This window comes from Sminthopsis crassicaudata, chromosome 2 (assembly GCF_048593235.1).
Source record: "Sminthopsis crassicaudata isolate SCR6 chromosome 2, ASM4859323v1, whole genome shotgun sequence".
In the NCBI taxonomy this organism is placed as follows: Eukaryota; Metazoa; Chordata; class Mammalia; order Dasyuromorphia; family Dasyuridae; genus Sminthopsis; species Sminthopsis crassicaudata.
In genome coordinates this window covers 481420481-481444417 of record NC_133618.1, presented here as the reverse complement: position 1 = coordinate 481444417, position 23937 = coordinate 481420481, and the positions used below count along the sequence as shown (strand labels likewise).

Genomic DNA, 23937 nt, shown 5'->3' with positions numbered 1-23937 from the left:
CTAGAATCAGGAATACCTAAGTTCAATTGTCTTCTTTCACTTATTAACTGGTACAGTCTCTGTTACCTCCACAGCAGGCTCAGCAGAGACTTGACTCTGGGGACTGCCTTCTCCTGAGACGCAGGGGCCCAGGCTTGGGCCTTAAGCTCTCTCTGTTCTTTCCAACCTCCATTTAACCCTTGAACTAGACTCGGGAATCAGTAGGTTGCCTGTAAGTACTTGTCTCCTATACTTAAGTGCTTCTGGTGTAAGAGCCATTATCAGTAATATGGAAGGGAGAGAAAAATCTCACCTTCCTGCCCCCTTTTTTTCCTAGAGGCATGGAGGAAAAACAGAATTATTTTCTCAGGGCTGAAGAAAGAAGAGAATAGCACTTAATTTGTGACAGACAGTGCTAAAGTGCTTTAAAAATTTTTTTAAACAAATTCTATTTCATTTGATCCTTATAACAAACCTTCAAGTTAGATGCTATTTAGTATCACCATTTTACAGATGAGGAAACTGAGGCAAGCAGATGTTAAATGGCTTGCCCAAACTCACACAGCTAATAAGTATCTGAACCCAGATATGAATGTAAACCTTCTTGACTCCAGGCCCAGAACTTCAACACTAGTTGCCTTAGACACTTTGACAGAAGCTGCTTTTCTGCTTTTAAACTCTGTTACTCCCACTCTTGGGCTCAACCTGTGAGTGAGAGGGCAAAAACCACTCAAGGAAAAAGGCAAGTGCTAACATTTCATTGTCTCTGTTCCCTGATCCTTATATCTTGTACTTTACTCAAGTGAATTGCCAAGAGTTAATTGGTCAGTGTTTGCTTATTATTTATAATACCTACCTCATTGGTTATGGGGGAGATATTTTCTATACAGTAGTGTGATTTTTCCTTTCTCTACCCACATGTAATACTATGGTTTTAAAGTTAAAAGATCTGAGAGGGCTAATCTAATACTTCCATTTTACAGAGAAAGAAACCAAGGTCCAGAGAGGACACTTGTATCTATGATTCCCCTTTGGGGTTCTGAGGTTGTTTGGATCCTGATATTTATACAACCTACTAGCAGTAGAAGCACACAATCAAAGTAGGTTATCTTTAACCCTCATCAAAGCCAAACATATCCTGGGAGAAGTTCATGTTACCTTCTTTCCAGATGGCTTGGAACAGTAGCAAAGAATTGGGAAATGAGATGTCTATCAATTGGGAAATGGCAGATCAAGTTGTGGTATATGAAGATAATGGAATATTATCGTTCTATACAAATGATGAACAAGTTGATTATAGAAAGGCCTGGAAAGATTTACATGGAATGATACTGAGGCAAAAGAAGTAGAACCACAAATACACTGTAAGCAGTAATAGTAAGAATGTTCGATCAACTATGAGACTTGGTACTTCTCACTGGTTCAGCTGAGCAATCTCAATAGACTTTGGACAGAAAATGCCATCTGCAGCGAGAAAAAGAAGAATGTAAATCAACACATGCTATGTTCATTTCTTTTTTTTTTCCTGTTTTTTCTCTCCCATGGTTTTTCTCTTTTGCTCTGATTTTTCTCTCCCAATAGGATTAATAAAGTAATGTGTATTACAAAATGTTTAAATGATTTGGAATAGCCCCTGCCTTAACAGCCTCAGAAGGAAGCAAAATCATATAAATATCTATCATTAAAAGTTTAGAAAGAACCTTAGGGACCTTTTGAGTGAAATTTAATTTATTAAGCATAAACTATGGGCATGAAGTCTTTGCACACTGCAAATAGGAAACATAAAGAGGCCCTCCTTTCAAGGGGGTCATATTCTAATAAACAACTCCAGCTCTATAGGGAAGATGTCTTGGACCAGAGGTCTTTAGGTTACTTTAGAGGTTAGGCCACACTGATAAATTAGTGGAAGGCTGGGTGATCCTTCATCTTGCTAAAAGGATGTAGTTGGTTATTCCTTGCTCACATAAGTGGTGTGATAGCTTATCCTTGAAAGGAAATGGGACAGTGGACTGACGGTGATGGTTGGAGTTAAATTGGGACTCAGTTCCTTTCCCATGTGGGTACAGATGGAGTTAGGGGGTTAGCATCTAGTTAGGGGAGAGAAAAGGAAAAGGGTGTTGAGAGAAAAGTTGGAAGGACCCATTTAGTCCAATGTGCCTCCATCCCCACTTTGGAAGAGTAGGAAACTAAGGGTAAGAAAGATGAAGTGACAGCTAAAGACATGTGGTAAGTTAGCTGGGATCTTGGTCTCCTAACATCTAGTCCAATACTCTTTCCTTTCAGGAGGCTAAAAATAAGATTGCAGGTAGGACATTGGAAACTCATAGAGTTTCTCACCAAGCTTTGGATACAAGAAATATTTATGTTCCTCTGACATTTCCCAAACAATTACCCAAAAAACAAGAATTGATTAGGTGCTAAGAACTAGGCACTATATTAAGTGCTGGGGATTAAAAAAAAAAAAAACAAAACAAAACTCTACTTTCAAGATGCTTATATTCTTCCAAACACAAACTGAAGTAGCTGCCCACAAAGAATTCAGATTCAGCCATTCTTTATTTGCTAGTGCAGCTTTAGATACCAAGTCAGGAAAGTGACAGCATGGTGCATTGGAAAGGGAACTAGAGTTGGAGGACCTGGGTTCAAATCCCACATCTCCTAGTTTCTGGGTCTCAGTTTCCCCATCTGTAAAGGATGGCTAATGGACTGGATTACTTATGAGATCTCTTCCAGCTCTAAATTTGTGGTCTGATTTCTAGTCCTAGTTCAGGCAATAATCACTATAGTTATATGCTCTGGCCAGCCTTTACCCCTCTGGTTCTATAGTTTCCCATTCCTTAAATGAGGCAAGTAGGTTGGATGATCTTTAAGGTCCATCACAGCTGTAACAATCTTGAGTCTGGGATTCCTGACTTGTGGCATTCCTAGAATGGGATGAGGTGGGGAGGGGATGGAGACTCAGCTTAAGTTGAAAAGAATCCTCCTTCCTTCCCCTCCCTCCAATTCAAGAAATTTAACCAGAAACATAATACGTAATACATAATAAGTGAAAGTTCTTAGAGAAAGCTTGGGAATATCTGGAGGGGAGAGTTAAAGACTTTTACAAAATTAGTTAGGATTAGGAGTGATGGTATCTGGTTAGCCTTCAGATCCAGATGTCTGGGTCAGATTCAACTTGCTGAGTTTACCACTATTTTTGTTACCTTAAATAACTCTCTTCCTCTATTGGAACCTGTAAAATGGTGATTAAAGGATGGGGAGTGATTAATGTGATCTCTAAGATCCTTTTGAGTTTTAAATACTTTAATTCTATAAGGATTCCAACAGGTAGAATGAGGCATGAAGGATACTGTGAATAAATCAGTGGGATTTGGAGCATATAGGAAATCAGAATACTCCAATTTTTCAGGCATATGTAAGAAAAGGAGTAAGGAGTAAGACTTGTTGTTTAGTCTTTTTTTTTTTTTTTTTTTTTTTTTTTTTAAGTCATGTCTGACTCTGTGTCCCATTTAGAGTTTTCTTGGCAAAAACACTGGAAGAGTTTGCCGTTTCTTTCTCCAGCTCATTTTACAGATAAGGAAACTGAAGCAAATAGGATCAAGTGATTTGTCCAGGGTCACACAGCTACCTGAAGCCAGATCTGAACTCAAATGAGGCTGGAGTAGCAAAAAAATAGATTTAATATATTTTTGTTGCTCTCAAGTCCCAGACTTAAAAAAAAAAAAAAAAAAAAAAAAAAGCAGTTCTCAGGATGCCATTAGGATAGAACAAATCCATTCTAAAAAGATCAAAATAGCATGTATTTTGGTGATTTCAAAATATCTCATTCTTAAATGGAGATAAAGTACCAAGCAGACCTATACTTCAAAGCACAAGGGAAATAGAGAATCCTGTGATGAAACTAGAGAGATGACCATCTGATAGAATCTTAGCTGTTGTCCCAGACCCAATAATCCTGTCATTTTCTCACTCTCATGGATTTCATTGGAACAAAATGGCCTTTTTCTTTTTCCATGCATCCCTTTGTCCCATTATAGGGGCTTTTCTGAGATTTTCCAACTATGCAAAATCTCCTTTGAGATCATTCAATTTTCTGATTTGCCCAATTCTCCAGGCTTTTCCCTTGCTTTCCCTTCTCTGTATAAACCTCACTCTGCTGGGTTGCTCCCCTCCCTTAAGGAGGAACCCCACAGGTTGTATCATCCCTTACCTCAAATGGTTTGAGCCTGGATTCTTTCAGAGATGACACTAAATCCCACAGCTCACAACCCCAACATCTTTGGTGTACCCCAACACATCTGTTGCCCAGAGTGCTCTGTGAAGTTGCCTAACCACATGGTGAGAGGAACCTGAGCCAGGAGCAATTCTAACACTAGTGTCCTAGCTACTCTTAGAAGATGGATCAGTTCAGAGAGGATCAGTTTTCCATGCTGTCCCTGCAAGCAAACACTACCCTGCAGCCTGTAGTGATGACTAACACTTTTTACCTTAGGCTGCAGGAATGATAGAATGCTGGGCTGAAGTTAGGAAGATTTGAGTTCAAATCCTGCCTCTTGTACTTAGAAAATGTATAACTGTAAAGATCTGGAAAGACTTTACATGAACTGATGCTGAGTGAAGCAAGTACAACCAGGAAAACATACATACCCAGCAACAGCGAGATGATGTGATGATCAACTATGGTAGACCTAGCTCTTCTCAGCAATTCAGTGATCCAAGGCAATTTCAATAAACTTTGATGGAAGATGCCATCTACATCCAGAGAGATAACTATGGAGACGAAATGTGGATCAAAGCATACTGATTTCACTTCTTTTTTCCTTCTGTTCTTTTTTTCTTTCTCATGGTTTTTCCCTTTTGTTCCTTTTTGTTTCTCTCCCAACATGATTCATGGAAATTTGTAAAAAATTAATGCACATGTATAACCTAAAAAATAAAATTTTAAATAATTTTTTTTAAAAAAATAGAATGTGTAATTATGGACAAAACCCACAAAAACCTTATCTCTTGTTTTTCCTAAGTGTTCATCCAGCCTCTACTTGATGACTTCCAGTGTGATGGGCAATTCACTGATTCCAAAGGCAATCCATTCCAGTTTAAAGGAAATCTTGAATAGCTCTATTAGGAGCCTAAATGTGCTTCTCTGAAATTTCTTGCTGTTCCCAATTTTATCTTTTAAGCCCAACCTGAAAAAAATAATTTCCCCTTCTACAAAAAACTTTTCAAATGCTTGAAATATAGTCAGTTGTGATGTAAAGAGACATTCATTCTGAAAATTCACCATGCTATACAAAAAAATGCAATAAAAACTACAGAGATTATGAGGGAAATGGGGTTCAAGTCACAACACTTAAAAACTTCATCAGTGACATTTTTAAAAAAAGAAATATGAACCTGATAAACATGGAAGCACAATTTAATACATGTTACAAGTCTATATTATGAGTCCTTGACCTCTGACACAGATTATGAGTGAGGGGGGGCCCCTTGGGTGCCTTTAAGGCCCATATTCTCTCTCATCCTCTTCAATTTCCTTATGGTCCTCAAAGACCTCAAAGTGTAGCTCTAGAAGCAGAGGCATCTGATAAGTCCGTGTTCCCCAACAAATACCACTATAGAATCCCCCAAGAGCAGGGAGAATCTCTAATGTGTCAGATGGGACTTTTTATACACAAAAACAGGAAAAGAAGAAACCCTTTGAGGAATTGTCACACTACTCAGTCTGGAAGTGGATTTAGAAGCCCAAAGAATCACTTTCTTGTCTCCAGATGTTGTGAAGGACATCCTTCAGTAAATCTCTTTTGGTTTCCTTGTTTGCCCTGAGGATGATGCCTTTGTGAGGATGCCTGAGTTACACAGAACCACTTATTGAGAGAATTATTTGTCACTAAATGAAGAAATTAATCAAGTCACTTAGAATTGAGAGAGCCCTCCTTCCAAATGCTGGAGTGAAACCAATTTATTGCTTTCACAGTATTGTAATGAGAATCAAAAATGAAACACACTTCTCCATCTCTTAAGTCTCCAGTGTTTAGCAAACACAATCCAAACCATATCTCAGGAGGCCTTTAATGTTCTTCTCACTTCCACCAATTACTTTGCATTTGTTTTGAATATATTTACTCAGGTCTATGTTGTTTCCCTTCCAATAGAATTTAAGTTTTTCAAGAGCAGCATGGCTCAGTGAATGGCACATAATGGAACATTTAATAAATGCTTGTTTATGTTATTTTTGAAAAGCATGATTGCCATGAAAGACACTAATATAAGCTGTTATTAGCAGTCTCAAGTTTCAAGTAGGTGGATAGTTTTTCCCCAACTAATAACCTGGTTCCTAAAAAGAGGACATGAACAGTATATTGTATAATAGGCACTCACTATGGCTAATGGTAATGGGGAGGGGTGCATGAATGAATCTGAGATGCTAAGACTTTTATATTGTATGAAATCACTTAACTGCTTGCCTCAGTTTCTTCATCTTAAAATAAGTTGGAGAAGACTATAGCAAACCACTCCAGTATTTTTGCCAAGAAAACCCCAAATGAGGTCACAGAGTCTAACATTCATTGCAAAACCGGCACCTTAAGATTTAAACAATGGCATTATGCAACTTTAAAGAGGCCTCCTGGTTTAGGGGTTAAGGTATTGGATTTTATCAGGTCTGGCTTTGAAACTCACCTCAGACACTTAATAGCTATGTGACATACCCTTCATTTCCCAGTGATTCTGAACTCTTGTAGATCATCACACAAAGCCTATTCCCCAACCCTTCCCACTTATTTCCTTATTCCCGTTCCCCTCAAAACTTCCACCTAACTACATCTAGCCTCTGCTGTGCCTTCTAGAATACCTGTTCCACAGGCAATAATCTTAATCTCTTTCCTCCCCACTTCTACCATCTACCAGTTTTTACTGAAACCTGCTGACCTCCCTCTGAGGACATAACCTCCCTAGCCACTCTTCCCAGGACTGACTGCATCTTCATTCTTTCTTCATGACTCACTGGTTCAGGAGAGTTGGAATACTCCTTGCTCTTCATTGCCCCCTTTCAGTTTTGCCCTTTACTTCCTTCACTCAATAACATCTCTTTCCTTGAAGTTCATGCTATTTATATCTATCACCCAATCAAAATCACGATCTTGTGATTATCTACAAATGTACCAACCCTACATTCAAGAATTCTGAAAACCCTTATCTGACCTTAATCTATTGGCTTTTCACTTTTTCTTGTACCTTCCCTTACAAAACCCTATTCTCCCATCACACAGTGACTGCCAATCCCTTCACTCTTCAGTTCTTTCCTAGACCATCTCCCCTGCACTAGCCACTTTCTCCTGTTCTCGTGGTGAACTATTCACCTCTACAGTTCTTTCTTGAATCCCTAGCATCCTTATATCAATTAAACCCAGCCAAGCCTCAACCTTGGATCCCTCCCACCACACACCTGCCTTTGCTTTTCCACACACACTGCTTAAGAAAGAGGGGAAAAATAATGCAACTAGTTCTGATTGATTCTACTACAAATTTGTTATGCAACTTCAACTAGATGCTTACTGCTGCTAGCAATCATCCTATGCCTCCCTTATTAACTCACCACTCAACTTTACAGAGTGCCTCTTCCAGACCTTTTCATCCCTCCTCAAACTTCCCAACACTTTCAGCTGAAAACCTTGCCTCATTTTACAGAAAAAAATGAGGCTATTTGCCATGGACTTCCTCTTCTCCCCTCTTCCTCATTCCTATCACCTGGGTGCCTTCTACCACATTCTCCTTCATTCCTGCCTCCCACGATGAGGTGGCTATCCCATCCCATTCCATCTCCAACAGATTGCCCTCTTCCATACTTCCTCTTTTCCTCATCTTTCCCCCCCTGAAACAATTAGGGTTAAGTGACTTGCCCAGGTTCACACAGTAGGAAGTATTAAGTGTCTGAGACCAGATTTGAACTCGGGTGCTCCTGAGGGCTGGTACTCTATCCACTGCACCACCTAGCTGCTCCCTCTTTTCCTTATTCTTAATCTCTCCTCCACAAGCTCATAAACTACTGCCTACAGACATGACCATGTCTTTTCCCTCATTTGATCTCTGCTAACTATTGTTTCTATTCTGCAGCTTTGTGGCTAAACTGCATCCTGCAGGGCCATCTCCAGTGGTCCTGATCTATGTCTGGCCACTGGTCCCAGATGCTCTTGGGGAAGGTGAATCAGTGACCTTGCCCAGATTCCCTCACTTAAATCCAACTCACTCACATGTCACAGCACCACCTCTCTGATGTCCTGGTCCTCTTCAAGGCCGAAGGACAAACAAAAACTGCTAAACTCCTTGAAAAGATCTTCTACAATAGATAGATGCTTCTACATTCTCCACTCTTAATGTCTTAATTCTTTCCTGGCCAGCTTCCAACTTTATCATCTCATTGAAACTGCCCTTTCCAAAGTAACTAACGCTCTCTTAGCTGGTCCAATGACCACTTCTCAATCCTCCTCCTCCATTTCTCAGCAGCCTTTGACATGCGTTCTCTTTGATCCTGTCTTCTCTAGGGTTTCAGAATATTACTCTCCCTGGTTCTGCTTTCATCCCTCCCACAGCAAGCTGCTCCTTCTCTGTCTTCTTTGTTAACTCCCTTTTAGATTATATTCTTTACCTATGGGTATCCTTCAAATCCTCTATACTATTTCACTTGCTGATCTCATCAGTTCCCATGGATTTAATTACCACTTCTCTGCTGGTGATTCACAAATCTACCTATCCTTCTCCAAAGTCTCTGCTGACCACCTCAAAGGTGCATTGGGTATGTAAAGCATTTTGCAAATGTAAACCATGTGCTGAGCAAGTGACATGTAGCCATCAAAAATGAGAAGGTAAACTGAATCCCAGATGCCATCTAAGTTCATGTGCTATCTATAAATTGCCTCCCATCTTACTTCCCTACAATCTCAGCTTTTTTTTTTTAAAGGACTTAAAGCCAGTACCTGCTTGAGCAGTCAGTGAATAATGTCCTAAGTAGACATACCTTGTAGTTCACAATGTACTCTCCCAAATATGATCTCATTTGATCCGCACAACACCTTGAGGTAGGGTGGACAGGTTACTGTCCCCATTTTACAAGAACCCGGCCCAAGAACTTGCTCATAGTAATATAATTAATAGAATTTTGCAATTGACAACTGGAAGAGATGTAGATAATCTAGTGTCTATTCCACAAAAAGGGAAATAAATCTTGGAAAATAATTTAATTAATCTTGAAGTTTCATTAGGGTGATGTTTCATTTACAAAAGGATACAGAGCTTAAGACTTACTGGCCTCAAAGGAAGATAACAGATCAACATTTATGGGAAGCCTTAAAGGAACTAGATGTGCTGGGGAGACTCAGATTTGGGGGGCTAGCTATTCTATAACATCTTTCCCTACTGGAGGTGAGAAACTTTTAAGCTAAAATACTAAACCTAGGGTCTATGAATTTTTAAAAAATGTGTATCAATATATTATGTTTCTTTGTAATCCTATTTTACTTTTTAAAAAAATATTATTGAGGTTTACTTGGCTTTACCAGAATGCTAAAGGGTTCCATGATTTAAAAAAAAAATGTTAAAACTTTATTTTAAGCCATATCCCACTAAAGCAACTCCACCCCAGTCCTACACTTCTACCTCTTGCCACATCTCTTCACATTTGGGGCTAAGGGTAGCCTGATGAGGTAAACTAGTAAAAGTTTCAATGCAATAAAGCAACTTCTTCCTGGTTCTGGCCTATGACCCCTGCAACTGTCCATTGTTGGCCTAATCAGAACAAATCTTAACAAATAATGGCCTTAATAATCAAGGCTTTCTCCAGGTCAGCCTCTACTATATGTGGATCTCTGCACTGGAGAAGAGGGAATAAGGGGTGGAAATCATCTTTAGATTTTTGGTTCCAGCATCAACCATCATCAAGACCCTCCAGATCTCTCCTCACCCTCATCCCACCCCTTGCAAATTACTCATTGGTTCTCAGGCAAGCTACCTCAGACATCCCTGTGAGTGTCAAAGACACTTTCCTCCTTTTCCTATTGGATTCAAAATACATATTTTGAAGATACTTTGATTTGCTACAAAAAAATCAGCTGTTTCATTATCGTAGTAGGAAGGCAGTTTTTAAATTCAACTACTCAAGAGAGCAAGGTGACTAGATCTCTGGGGCTGGAGTCAGGAAGACCCATCTTTCCTGAATTCAAATCCAACCTAAGACATTTATAGCTATGTGACCCCGGCAATCATTTACCCTTATTTGCCTCAGTTTCTTATCTATAAAATGAGCTAGAGAAGAAAATGGGAAACTACTACAAGAAAACCTCATACAGGGTCACAAATAATTGAACACAACCAAACAAGGAAATTCAAGTATTTGAGAGGCAGCTTGGCTTAACAGAGAGCAGTCAGTGTTGAAGTTAAGAAAACCAAGGTTTAAGTTCTCTTCTCAAAGTAATGGCTGTGTAACTTTTAAGAAAGTCAGCCCATCATTGCCTGAGGCAACTTTCAATCTTTGTGGTGGTGGAGTGAGTATATTGGTATGGAAACCTGGCAAGACCCCTTACCTTGGATTTCCTTATATGTAAAATGAGAATAGCAGTATCTACCTGACAATTATAGTGTGGATTAAATAAGTATAAAATGCATCACAAACCTTAAAATGCTACAGAAATATTAACCATTATTATTGGTAGAGTAAGTTTCTTCACAGGGAGTTCCTTATGGCAATAAAATCATAGATCTGTGATTATTTAGATGCAGCCCAAATAAGAGAATTGGGCCTAGCATCTGGTTAGAGTGGATGGAGACTTGGGCTTAGTCAGGAAGGCCAGGGTCCAAATTCCACTTCTGAGACTTATTTAGTTATGGGACATCAGGCAAGTCACTTAACCTCTAAGTACCTCAGGTAACTAAGTCCCTACAAATTTATCTACTAAGTCACAGATCGATCTCATTTCTTACTGGTGGACATGAGGAAGTCTCTACATTGGTGGACAAGATGCTTACAATGTGATGAGGTTCTGGGGAGGTAAACAGGCTTCAACAGAGAGAGCCTGGAGCATTGATAGGATACTCATGGCAGCAAGAAGCACTGATAGGGTCATTTCCATAACGATTAGTCTGGCCCCAGAAGAAGGTCTTGTTATATGCAATCAGAAAGCCAAGTTATGAAGCCAAATGCTCAGATTATATTTTTCCTATAAATGATGTGCTTATACTCTAAATCCTTGCTAAACCTCTTTACAAATTTAGCTCCTTCCCCTTCCCCTAGTCAATGATGTAATTTCACCTTAAGGCATCTTCTTCCTGATAAATTGTAAGTTCCATTAGAGAACTTGTCTTCTCCTAGTTAATTGCTAACACCCCTTTCCTTGCTACCTTCTCTTAGAATTTAGCCTAAGGGTCAGCTATGTGGGGCAGTGGATAGAGCACCAACCTTGAATTCAGGAGGACTTGAGTTCAAATTTGGTCTCAGACACTTAACACTTCCTAGCTGTGTGACCCTGGGCAAGTCACTTAACCCCAGCCTCAGGGGGAAAAAAAAAAAAAAAAAGAATTTAGCTTACTCTTAGCAGCTTAGCAAAATTTTGGCCCCTTGATTTGGAGGTGAATGCCTACAAATTCTTTTGGGAGGACTAACAGCCCAGAAGCCCAATATATTTTGGGGTGTCACACCATACCTCATTTGGTGGCTAACCCATCATTCTGACTGTACCCCACATGTAGGGCAGTTCTTAACATTTTCTTGGGTCACAGGTCCCTGTCCATGTATTTGTGGTGAAGCCTATAGACTCCTGGAATAAAATTTTTAAAGGCATAATAAGAGATATAGAATTAGAAGAAACCAAATGTTAGTGACAACACCAATGTAAAGTGTTGGGTTTTTTCTCCATCCAGGTTCTCAGTATCTATCCACAGAACCCAGTTAAAACCCCCTCATATGGTTCTCTCTCTTTATGGTGGCAATCAAGCCTAAGTGACTTGTCCAGGGTTATATAACTAGTAAGTGCCTGAGGTTGCATTTTAACTTGGGTCCTCCTGACTCCAAAACTGGTGTTCGAAACATTGCACATCTAGCTGCCATTTCCTGATGTAGTTTCAAGGAGGTATTTCAGGAAGTGAAATCTAGGAGAAAAATTTATAGTTTAAGTAAATTTTTAAAAAAGAGAGAGAGAGAGCTGAGGAGACCAGGCCTAGAGTTTGTATTAGGGTAAAATCTCATGAACTCTTTTAGAACAATAACACAAAGCCCCACCTGTTGCATCAGCAGCTTCTGCAAAAAAAGTTAAACCCAACCACCTATTTTGTATGTTTCATTGTTTTAAAACTTCCAATATAATAGCTATCATTAAAGACCATACCAGGAGATCCCTATGAGAACCCAAACAGGAAACATGCAGAATTAAGTCTGTATTTGCTTTTAGTGGCAAGCTACAGTTAACCATGGAGACAGAATTCAACAACCTGGGCTTACAATTCCAGGAACTTACCGGGGTCCAGCCAGGGCTTGGCTTGGCTAGGCTAGGTTGGGCAGGTGGGCTAGGTCGGGCCCGGGGTCCAGGGCCCAGCCGGGGCTTGGCTTGGCTAGGCTAGGTGGGGCCCGGTGTTGGGGGACATTTGTGGCTTGGCTTGGCAAGGCTACATCGGCGGGTAGTCTAGGTTGGGCCCGGGGTCCGTGGTCCAGCCTGGGCTTGGATTGGCTAGGCTAGGTCGGGCCCGGGGTCCAGCCGGGGCTTGGCTTGGCTAGGTCGGGCGGGTGGGCTAGGTCGGGCCCAGGGTTGAGGGTCTAGCCCGGGCTTGGCTTGCCTAGGCTAGGTCGGTCCCAGGGTCTGGGGTCCAGCCCTGGCTTGGCTTGGCTAGGCTAGGTCGGGCCCGTGGTCCAGGATCTAGCCGGGTCTTGACTTGGCTTGCCTAGTTCAGGCGGGTGAGCTAGGTTGGGCCCGTGGTCCGGGGTCCAGCCGGGGCTTGGCTTGCCTAGGCTAGGTCGGGCCTGTTGTTCGGGGTCAAGCCAGGGCTTTGCTTGGCTAGGCTAGGGCAGGCCCTGTGTCCGGGCTTCAGCCGGGGCTTGGCTTGGTTAGGCTAGGTCGAGCCCTGGGTCCGGGGTCCAGCCGGGACTTGGCTTGGCCAGGCTAGGTTGGGCCTGTGGCTGGGGTCCAGCCGGGGCTTGGCTTGTTTGGGCTACGTCGACCCCCTGGGTCCGGGGGTCCAGCCGGGACTTGCCTTGGCTAGGCTAGGTCGGTTGGGTGGCCTAGGTCGGGCCTGGGGGCCGGGGTCTAGGCGGGGCTTGCCTTGGATAGGCGAGGTCAGGCGGGTGGGCTAGGTTGGGCCCAGGGTCCGGGTTCCAGCCCTGGCTTGGCTTGGCTAGGCTAGGTCGGTCCCAGGGTCCGGGGTCCAGCCCTGGCTTGGCTAGGCTAGGTAAGGCCCGGGGTCCAGGATCCAGCTGGGGCTTGGCTTGGCTAGGTCGGTCCCAGGGTCCGGGGTCCAGCCGGGGCTTGGCTTGGCTAGGCTAAGTTGGGCCCGGGCTCCTGGGTTAAGCCGGGGCTTGGCTTGGCTAAGCTGGGTCGGGCCTGGGGTCGGGGGTCCATCCAGGGCTTGGCTTGGCTAGGATATGTCGGGCCCTGGGTCGGGGTTCCAGCCGGTCCTTGGCTTGGCTAGGATGTGTCGGGCGGGTGGTCTAGGTCGGGCCTGGGGTCCGGGGTCCAGCCGCAGCTTGTCTTGGCTAGGCTAGGTTGGGCCAAGCCTGGCCTAGGCTAGGTCAGGCCCGGGGTCCAGGATCCAGCCGGCGCTTGGTTTGGCTAGGCTAAGTTTGACCTGAGCTCTTGGGTTAAGCCGGGGCTTGGCTTGGCTAAGCTGGGTTGGGCCCGGGGTCGGGGGTCCAGCCGGTCCTTGGCTTGGCTAGGATATATCGGGCGGGTGGGCTAGGTTGGGCCCGGTGACCGGGGTCCAGCCGCAGCTTGGCTTGTTTAGGCTAGGTCGAGCCTGGGTCCAGGGTCCAGTCGGAGCTTGGCTTGGCTAGGCTACGTCGGTCCCAGGGTCCGGGGTCTAGTCAAGCCCGGGTTAGGCTAAGTCAGGCCCGGGGTCCAGGATCCAGCCGGGGCTTGGCTTGGCTAGGCTAAGTTAGCCCCGGGCTCTTGGGTTAAGCCAGGGCTTGGCTTGGCTAAGCTGGGTCAGGCTCGGGGTCGGGGGTCCATCCAGGGCTTGGCTTGGCTAGGCTAGGTCGGGTGTGTGGCCTAGGTCGGGCCTGGGGTCTGGGGTCCAGTCGGAGCTTGGCTTGGCTAGGCTAGGTCGGGCCCGTGGTCTGGGGTCCAGCCAGGTCTTGGCTTGGCTAGTTCAGGTGGGTGAGCTAGGTCGGGCCCTGGGTCCGGGGTCCAGCTGGGGCTTGGCTTGGCTAGGCTAGGTTGGGCCTGTGGTTCGGGGTCCAGCCAGGGTTTTGCTTGGCTAGGCTAGGGCAGGCCCTGTGTCCGGGCTTCAGCCGGGGCTTAGCTTGGTTAGGCTAGGTCGAGCCCTGGGTCTAGGGTCCAGCCGGGACTTGGCTTGGCCAGGCTAGGTTGGGCCCTTGGTCCGGGGTCCAGCCGGGGCTTGGCTTTTTTGGGCTAGGTTGACCCCTGGGTCCGGGGGTCCAACCGGGACTTGCCTTGGCTAGGCTAGGTCGGGTGGGTGGCCTAGGTTGGGCCTGGGGTCCGGGGTCCAGTCGGAGCTTGGCGTGGCTAGGCTAAGTTGGGCCTGTCGTTCTGTGTACAGCCAGGGCTTGGCTTGGCTAGGCTAGGTCGGGCCCGGGGTCCAGGGTACAGCTCTGGCTTGGCTTGGCTAGGCTAGGTCAGGCCCGGGTTCCAGGTTCCAGCCAGGAATTGGCTTGGCTAGGCTAGTTCAGGCGGGTGAGCTAGGTCGGGTCCTGGTTCCGGGGTCCAGCCGGGGCTTGGCTTGGCTAGGCTAGAGCAGGCCCGGTGTCCGGGCTGCAGCCGGAGCTTGGCTTGGTTAGGCTAGGTCAAGCCCCGGGTCCGGGGTCCAGCCGGGACTTTGCTTGGCTAGGCTAGGTTGGGCCCAGGGTCCGGGATCCATCTAGGGCTTGGCATGGCTAGGCTTGGTTGGGTGGGTGGCCTAGGTCAGGTTTGGGGTCCGGGGTCCATCCAGGGCTTGGCTTGGCTAGGCTGGGTTGGGCCTGGGGTCAGGTTCCAGCCGGGGCTTGGCTTGGCTAGGCTCGGTTGGGCTAGCGGGCTAGTTCGTGCCCGGGGTCCGCGGTCCAGCCCAGGCTTGTTTTGGCTAGGCTAGCTCGGTTGGCTGCGCTAGGTCGGGCCCGGGGTACAGTGTCCGGGGTCCAGCTGGGGCTTGGCTTGGCTAGGCTAGGTCAGGCCCGCGGTCCGGGGTCCAGCTGGGACTTGGCTTGGCTAGGCTAGGTCGGGCCCGGGGTCCGCGGTCCAGCCGGGGCTTGGCTTGGCAAGGCTAGGTCGGGTGGGTGGGCTAGGTCGGGCCTAGGGTCGCGGGTCTAGCCCTGGCTTGACTAGGCTAGGTGAGGTTGGGCCCGGGGACCAGGGTCCAGCCAGGGCTTGGCTTGTCTAGGCTAGGTAGGGCAGGGAGGCTAGGTCGGGCCAGGTTCCAGGGTCCAGCTGGGGCTTGGCTTGGCTAGGCTAGGTCGGGCCCGCAGTCCGGGGCCCAGCCGGGGCTTGGCTTGGCTAGGCTAGGAGGGGCCCAATGTCCGGGGTCCAGTAGTGACTTGGCTTGGCTAGGCTAGGTAGGGCGGGGAGGCTAGGTCGGGCCCAGGTTCCAGGGTCCAGCCGGGGCTTGGCTTGGCTAGTCTAGGTTGGGTGGTTGGGCTAGGTCGGGCCCAGGGTCGGGAGTCTAGTCCGGGCATGGCTTGGCTAGGCTATGTCGGGCAGGTGGGCTAGGCGGGGTCCAGGGTCCAGGGTCCAGGTGGGGCTTGGCTTGGCTAGGCTAGGTCGGGCCTGCAGTCCGGGGCCCAGCCGGGGCTTGGCTTGGCTAGGAGTGGCCCGATGTCCGGGGTCCAGTAGTGACTTGGCTTGGCTAGGCTAGGTCGGTCGGGTGGGCTAGGTCGGACCTGGGGTCTGTGGGCCAGCCTGGGCTTGGATTGGTTAGGCTAGGTCGGGCCTGGGGCTTGGGGTTTAGCCGGGGCTTGCCTTGGCAAGGCTAGGTCAGGCGGGTGGGCTAGGTCAGGCCCGGGGTCCAGGGTCTAGGCGGGGCTTGGCATGGCGAGGCTAGGTCAGACGGTTGGGCTAGGTTGGGCCCAGGGTCTGGGGTCCAGCCCTGGCTTGGCTTGGCTGGTCTAGGTTGGGCCCGCGGTCTGAGGTCTAGCCGGGTCTTGGTTTGGCTACGATAGTTCGGGCGGGTGGGCTAGGTCAGGCCATGGGTCCGGGGTCCAGCAGGGGCTTGCTTTGGTTTGCCTGGGTCAGGCGTGCTGTCCTGGGTCCAGCTGGGGCTTGGCTTGGCTATGTTGGGTCGTTCCCAGGGTCCGGGTTCCAGCCGGGGCTTGGCTTGGCTATGTTGGGTCGGTCCCGGGGTCCGGGGTCCAGCCGGGGCTTGGCTTGTCTTGGCTAGGTCGGGCCTGGGGTCCGGGGTCCAGCCGGGGCTTGGCTTGGCTAGGCTAGGTCAATAAACCTACCGGCCCTAACCATCTAGCTAAGCCAAGGCCTGCCTCTAGGCCCTAACCTACACCTACGGGTCCAAACCCTCTAGCTATGCCAAGCCTTACCTCTAGGCACTAACCTAAATCTACCTGTCCTAACGGTCTAGCTAACCCCTGCTTCTAGGCCCTAACCTAAATCTATCGCCCCTAACCATCTAGCTAAGGCCTGCCTCTAGGCCCTAACTTACACCTACCGGCCCAACTGTCTAGCTCAGCCAAGCCCTGTTTCTCAGCCTTAAAATAAACCTAACGGTCCTAACCGTCTAGCTATGCCAAGCCCTGCCTCTAGGCCCTAACCTAAATGTACCAGCTCTAACCATCTAGCTAAGCCCAGGACTACCTCTAGGCCCTAACCTAAACCTACCGGCCCTAAACGTCTAGCTAAGCCCTGCCTCTAGGCCCTAACCTAAACCTACTGGCCCTGACCATCTAGATAAGCCTTGCCTCTAATCCCTAACATAAACCTAGCAGCCCAAATTGTCTAGCTAAGCCAAGCCCTGCCTCTAGGCCCTCACCTAAACTTACCGCCCCTAAGGGTCTAGCTAACCCCTGCCTCTAGGCCCTAACCTAAACCTACCGGCCCTAACCGTCTAGCTAAGGCTTGCTTCTAGACCCTAACCTAAAACTACCGACCCTAACCATTTGGTAAGCCCTGCCCTTAGGTCCTAACCTAAACCTACTGGCCCTCACAGTCTAGCTAAGACCTGCCTCTAGGCCCTAACCTAAACCTACCGACCCTAAGGGTTATAGCCAACCCCTGCATCTAGGACCTGTTAGGATTACTAGGTGAGAACTCAGGTTGTCTGGACAGTGACAAGGTGAGAATTCAGGTTGTCTGGACAATTACAAGGTGAGAACTCAGGTTGACTTGATAGAAGGAGCAAGCTCATTGGCTGAAGTGGTTCTTCCCAGAAGCCCTTGCATTATCCCACGCCCATTCTCTGGGAGGATAAAAGAGGCAACATTGGGCCTGGAGAGGAGATTGGACTGGAGAAGGACAAGAGTTAAAGAGGAGAAGACTGCACTACATCTGGCTTGACACAGCTCTCTGCATGAAAAGAAGTCGGCTCTCTGCAGGAAGGGAAGTCACTTCTCTGGACAAGAGTTAACAGCAACTACCTGGAGACAACGGTTCACTACAGGAAGAAGAATCTGTCTGAGAGATTTGAGTAGACACAGCAGATCTCTTCCCAGAGAGCGATCCAGCAGCTTCTGGAGACGACAGCTCGCTACACAAATGAACTCTCTATGTGTGGGGGAGGGATAGAACCCTGTAATTATAGCCCCTCTCTCAGAAGCCAGAATGTTGGGCTTATTAGGTGACAAACCCTTTCTAAATGCAGGGAGCCGACTTCCCTTCCTGCAGAGAGCTGTGTCAAGCCAGATGTAGTGCAGTCTTCTCCTCTTTAACTCTTGTCCTTCTCCAGTCCAATCTCCTCTCCAGGCCCAATGTTGCCTCTTTTATCCTCCCAGAGAATGGGCGTGGGATAATGCAAGGGCTTCTGGGAAGAACCACTTCAGCCAATGAGCTTGCTCCTTCTATCAAGTCAACCTGAGTTCTCACCTTGTAATTGTCCAGACAACCTGAATTCTCACCTTGTCACTGTCCAGACAACCTGAGTTCTCACCTAGTAATTCTAACAAGGACCTAACCTAAATCTATCGGCCCTAACCGTCTAGCTAAGGCCTGCCTCTAGGCCCTAACTTACACCTACTGGCCCTAATCGTCTAGCTAAGCCAAGCCCTGTTTCTAGGCCTTAATATAAACGTACTGGTCCTAACTGTCTACCTATGGCAAACCTTGCCTCTAAGCCTTAATGTAAACCTACAGGCCCTAACCGTCTAGCTATGCCCTGTCTCTAAGTCCTAACCTAAACTTACCGGCCCTAACCATCTAGGTAAGCCCTTCCCCTAGGACCAAACCTAAACCTACTGTCCCTCACCGTCTAGCTAACCCCTGACTCTAGGCCCTAACCTAAACCTACCGGCCCTAACCGGCTAGCTAAGCCAAGCCCTGTTTCTAGGCCTTAACATAAACCTACCGGTCCTAACAGTCTAGCTATGCCAAGCCCTGCCTCTAGGGGCTAACCTAAATCTATCGACCCTAACCATCTAGCTAAGCCCTGCCTCTAGGCCCTAACCGAAACCTACCGGACTTAAGGATCTAGCTAACCCCTGCCTCTAGGATCTAACCTAAATCTACCGACCCTAACCGTCTAGCTAAGACAAGCCCTGTTTCTAGGCCTTAACCGAAACCTACCGGCCCTAACCGTCTAGCTAAGCCTTGCCTCTAGGCCATAACATAAACCGACAAGCCCTAACCGTCTAGCTAAGGCCTGCTTCTAGACCCTAACCTAAAACTACCGACATTAACCACCTAGGTAAGCCCTGCCCCTAGGCCCTAACCTAAACCTGCTGGCCCTTGCAGTCTAGTTAAGCCCTGCCTCTAGGCCCTAACCTAAACCTACCGGCCCTAACCATCTAGCTAAGCCAAGCCCTGCCTCTACTCCCTAACCTAAACCTAGGGCGCTAACCGTCTAGCTAAGCCCTGCCTCTAGGCCCTAACTTATACCTACCGGTCCTAACCGTCTAGTTAGGCCCTGCCTCTAGGCAATAAAATAAACCTACCGGCCCTAATCATCTAGCTAAGCCAAGCCCTGCCTCTAGGAACTAACCTAAACCTACAGGCCTTAACCATCTAGCTAAGGCAAGCCCTGCCCCTGGGCCCTAACCTAAACCTACCAGCCCTAACTGTCTAGCTAAGCTCTGCCTCTAGGAACCAACCTAAGTCTATCGGCCCTAACTGTCTAGCTAAGACCTACCTCTAGGCCCTAACTTACACCTACCAGCCCTAACCATCTAGCTAAGCCAACCCCTGCCTCTAGGCCCTAACCTAAACCTACCGGCCCTAACCGTCTAGCTAAGCCCTGCCTCTAGGCCCTAAGCATCTAGGTAAGCCCTTCCCCTAGGCCCTAACCTAAAACTACTGGCCCTCACCGTCTAGTTAAGCCCTGCCTCTAGGCCCTAACCTAAACCTACCGGCCCTAAGGGTCTAGCTAACACCTAACTCTAGGCGCTAACCTAAACCTACCGGCCCTAACTGGCTAGCTAAGCCTTACCTCTAGGCCCTAACTTACACCTACCGGCCCTAACCATCTAACTAAACCCTGCCTCTAATCCCTAAGACAAACCTACCAGCCCAAACCATCTAGCTAAGGGAAGACCTGCTTCTAGGCCTTAACCTCAACCTCCCAGCCCTGACAGTCTAGTTAAGGCCTGCCCCTAGCCCTTAACTTACACCTAACGGCCCTAAACGTCTAGCTAATCCGAGCCCTGTTTCTAGGCCTTAACCTAAACCTACCGGTCCTAACCGTCTAGCTATGCCAAGCCCTGCCTCTTCTCCCTAACCTAAAGCTAGGGCCCTAACAGTCTAGCCAAACCCTCCCTGTAGTCATTAACCTATACCTACAGGCCCTAACCATCTAGCTATGCCAAGCCCTGCCTTTACTCCCTAACCTAAACCTAGGGTCCTAATCGTTTAACTAAGCCCTGCCTGTAGGCCCTAACCTATACCTACCGTCCCTAACTGTCTAGTTAAGCCCTGCCTCTAGGCCCTAAGCTAAGTCTACCGGCCCTAACCGTCTAGTTAGGCCCTGCCTCTAGGCGATAAAATAAACCTACCGGCCCTAACCGTCTAGCTAAGCCAAGCCCTGCCTCTAGGAACTAACCTAAACCTACCGGCCTTAACCATCTAGCTAAGGCAAGCCCTGCCCCTGGACCCTAACCTAAACCTACTAGCCCTAACTGTCTAGCCAAGCCCTGCCTCTAGGCCCTAACCGTCTAGGTGAGCCCTGAATCTTGGCCCTAACCTAAACCTACCGGCCCTAACCGGCTAGCTAAGTCCTGCCTCTAGGCCCTTACCTAAACCTACTGGCCCTAACTGTCTAGTTAAACCCTGCCTCTAGGCGATAAAATAAACCTACCGGCCCTAACCATCTAGCTATGACAAGCCCTGCCTCTAGGCCCTAAACTAAACCTACCGGCCCTAACCGTCTAGGTGAGCCCTGAATCTTGGCCCTAACCTAAACCTACCGGCCCTAACCGGCTAGCTAAGTCCTGCCTCTAGGCCCTTACCTAAACCTACTGGCCCTAACTGTCTAGTTAAACCCTGCCTCTAGGCGATAAAATAAACCTACCGGCCCTAACCATCTAGCTAAGTCCTGCCTCTAGGCCCTTACCTAAACCTACTGGCCCTAACTGTCTAGTTAAACCCTGCCTCTAGGCAATAAAAAAACCCTACTGGCCCTAACCGTCTAGCTAAGCCAATCCCTGCCTCTAGGAACTAACCTAAACCTACCGGTCCAAACCGTCTAGCTATTCTAAGCCCTGCCTCTAGGAACTAACCTAAATCTAGGGCCCTAACCATCTAGCTAAGCCCTGCCTGTAGGCTCTAACCTATACATACCGGCCCTAACAGTCTAGTTAGGCCCTGCCTCTATGCCCTAAAATAAATTACCGGCCCTAACCATCTAGCTAAGCCAACCCCTGCCTCTAGGCCTTAACCTAAACCTATCGGCCCTAACCATCTAGCTAATCCAACCCCTGCTTCTAGGCCTTAACCTAAACCTACCAGCCCTAACCGTCTAGCTAAGGCCTGCCTCTAGGCCCTAACTTACACCTACCGGCCCTAACTGTCTAGCTAAGCCAAGCCTTGCCTCTAGGAACTAACCCAAACCTACCAGCCCGAACCCTCTAGCTAAGACAAGCCCTGCCTCTAGTCCCTAACTTAAACCTACTGGCCCTAACCATCTTACTAAGCCCTGCCTCTACACCCTAAAATAAACCTACCGGCCCTGACCATCTAGCTAAGCCAACCCCTGCCTCTAGGCCTGAACCTAAACCTATGGGCCCTAACTGTCTAGCTAAACAAAGCCCTGCTTCTAAACCCTAAGCAAAACCTACCGCCCCTAACCGTCTACTAAGCCCTGCCTCTAGGCCCTAACCTAAACCTACTGACAAGACATTTGTGTTTTGAAAGCAAGCATTAGAATATAACTGGTGGTTGTTAGATTTTTTTTTTCCTTTTTAGATGTTGTGTTGACATTCTTTTCTATATCACTAACTCTTAAGATTGCTTTGCTTCAAAAGAACTTTTAGATGAATATATATATATATATATATATATATATTTATATGTACATATATTCACATACTTTATATGAATAAACACAAATTATCACATTGGCCATGTATTTCTAAGCTAAAGCATCAAATAATCATGACACATATAAAATTCCCATACATCCATAACAGCAACAATTGCACAATTTACCAATTTCCATCCCAAATCTTTAAAACACTCATCTTATCTCTCTGTTCCACCCAAACTAAAGCAGGGAAGTCCCCTAGGAATAAAAAACCTTACCTGTATGATTCCACTCCAAGGTGCTGGTTTTGTTTCCATCACTCTCTGACCTCAGGAAAGTTGTAGTCATCTCATTTCTAAATATTTGGAGAAATTTTAATTATGGTTCCAGGAGAAACAAGGTAGAATCTCATCCATTAATTCAATCTCCCAACTGGAAGTAAATAATTTCAGAGGTTAACTGAAAAGAAAACCACACATTTATTTGAAACTTCTTAGGATGTCCCTCACTAAGAAATGACTTTCTGTTGGAATACATGGGAGTACCTGCCAGTGGCTGCTGAAAATCCAACCCAGAATGGATCTCCTCTTGTGAAAGGATGATACAAGGAGACTGAGACAGTTGCTGTTCTCTGACATCTTTGACTGAGAGGCCTCCCTCCTCTTCCCTCTGTCTCCAATTTATCTCATTCCAATCCCCAACACCTGTGTCAGAAAAGGTTGCCCAGCAACTCCTTCAGATGGTATGATCCACAGCTGGGGAGGCTCTTGGGGAATTGTCCCTTAACAATTCACCTTTTTGTTTTGTTTTGTTTTTTGCCGTTATTCCCCCTCTCGCCCGCCACAGCATGGTCCACACACTGAGGAATGCAAGAGGCACTATCACTTCTGGATGGTTGTAGCAGGTGTTGATCTTGTGAAAATTTACAAACACATATTAACAGGATTAAAACACCCATAATTAAATAGACAAAGGTCAGGGTCACAACAAAAGCTGCCCATTCTTCTTGTCTTTTTTCTTTCATGTTTCTACTACAAGCATATACATCTAGAATTCATCATTTAGGAGTAGAAACTTGAATACAGAAACTGTAGATGTTTCAGACGCTGCCTAATAGTTAACCTGTTGCCACCTGTCCCTTTCTTTTCTTTATTTTCTCTGGAGAGTTCCTCAAAAATCAACTACCTTATAAAAAACAGACAAGACTTCAGTTTCCCCATCTGAGTACTTATCTAATAACCACAAAAGAATAAGAACAGTAATAACAATTGGATTTTATGTAACATTAAGTATATGGCAAGCACTATTCTAAGTACTTTGCAAATATTTTCTCATTGATTTGGTGTTAGTCTCTTATTTCCAAATTGGGAAGATGTTTGTAACTTTTGAGCATCATATGGCCAAAGCCCTGTCTGAGGTTTTTGTATAAACCTCATTGAGGCAATTTCTGACCTCAGATAACTACATTCTCATAAGGAATGCAAAACATAAAAGAGGCCCTAGAAGAAGAAGTGAAGAGATTGACCAATGTGAGCCAAACAGTTATGGAGAAAGTGGAAAAATCTAGAGAGTTAGGTTTGTTGATGAAGAAACTTGACTTCTAGAGAAATGGTCACAAATAACAGAAGGATTTGAACCTAGGTATTCTCATTGTAAACAACACTTTATACCTTCTCATCATGCTTTTATTATGAGCTATCTCAGACAACCTTCTTTTAATAATTTTATAAAAGAGAAAAATGATATTCATATTTGTTGCCTCAGACAGGATCATGAAATTACTTAGTATCAATTTTGAGACATGGAAGACATGGCACAGAACCACACAGTAAGGAAAATATACATACACACCTGAATATTCAGACTCCATTTTAAATATTGAAATGGACTATTTGTACATGATCTTGTGATAGAGCCTTCAGAACTCATATTGGCCAATTGTCAAATACACTATACCTTGTTCTCAACATCAGGATGTCCTTGCTTTTCTTTGAATACAAAGGAACAAACATCATCCAAAAAGTCAAAACTATATGGTACCATCCCCATCACTAATCAAGTGAATTAATGCTTGTGACTTAATAAAAAAATATTCTAACTGAAAAAAATGCATATTTTAGTGATTTTTTCCCCATACCTTTCACATGTGATTGTATCTTTTTA

The 23937-nt window shown here is 46.3% G+C and overlaps 1 long non-coding RNA gene across 1 annotated transcript; it reads right to left on the bottom strand.

The window, feature by feature from the left end:
* Positions 1 to 1260: 1260 nt before the first annotated feature.
* LOC141557529 (uncharacterized) lies at positions 1261 to 22761 on the bottom strand. The gene is made up of 4 exons (XR_012486815.1): positions 22320 to 22761; positions 22053 to 22129; positions 4627 to 4905; positions 1261 to 1443 (listed from the first exon to the last, which is right to left on the bottom strand). It is a non-coding gene; the product is annotated as an uncharacterized LOC141557529 (long non-coding RNA).
* Positions 22762 to 23937: the final 1176 nt, after the last annotated feature.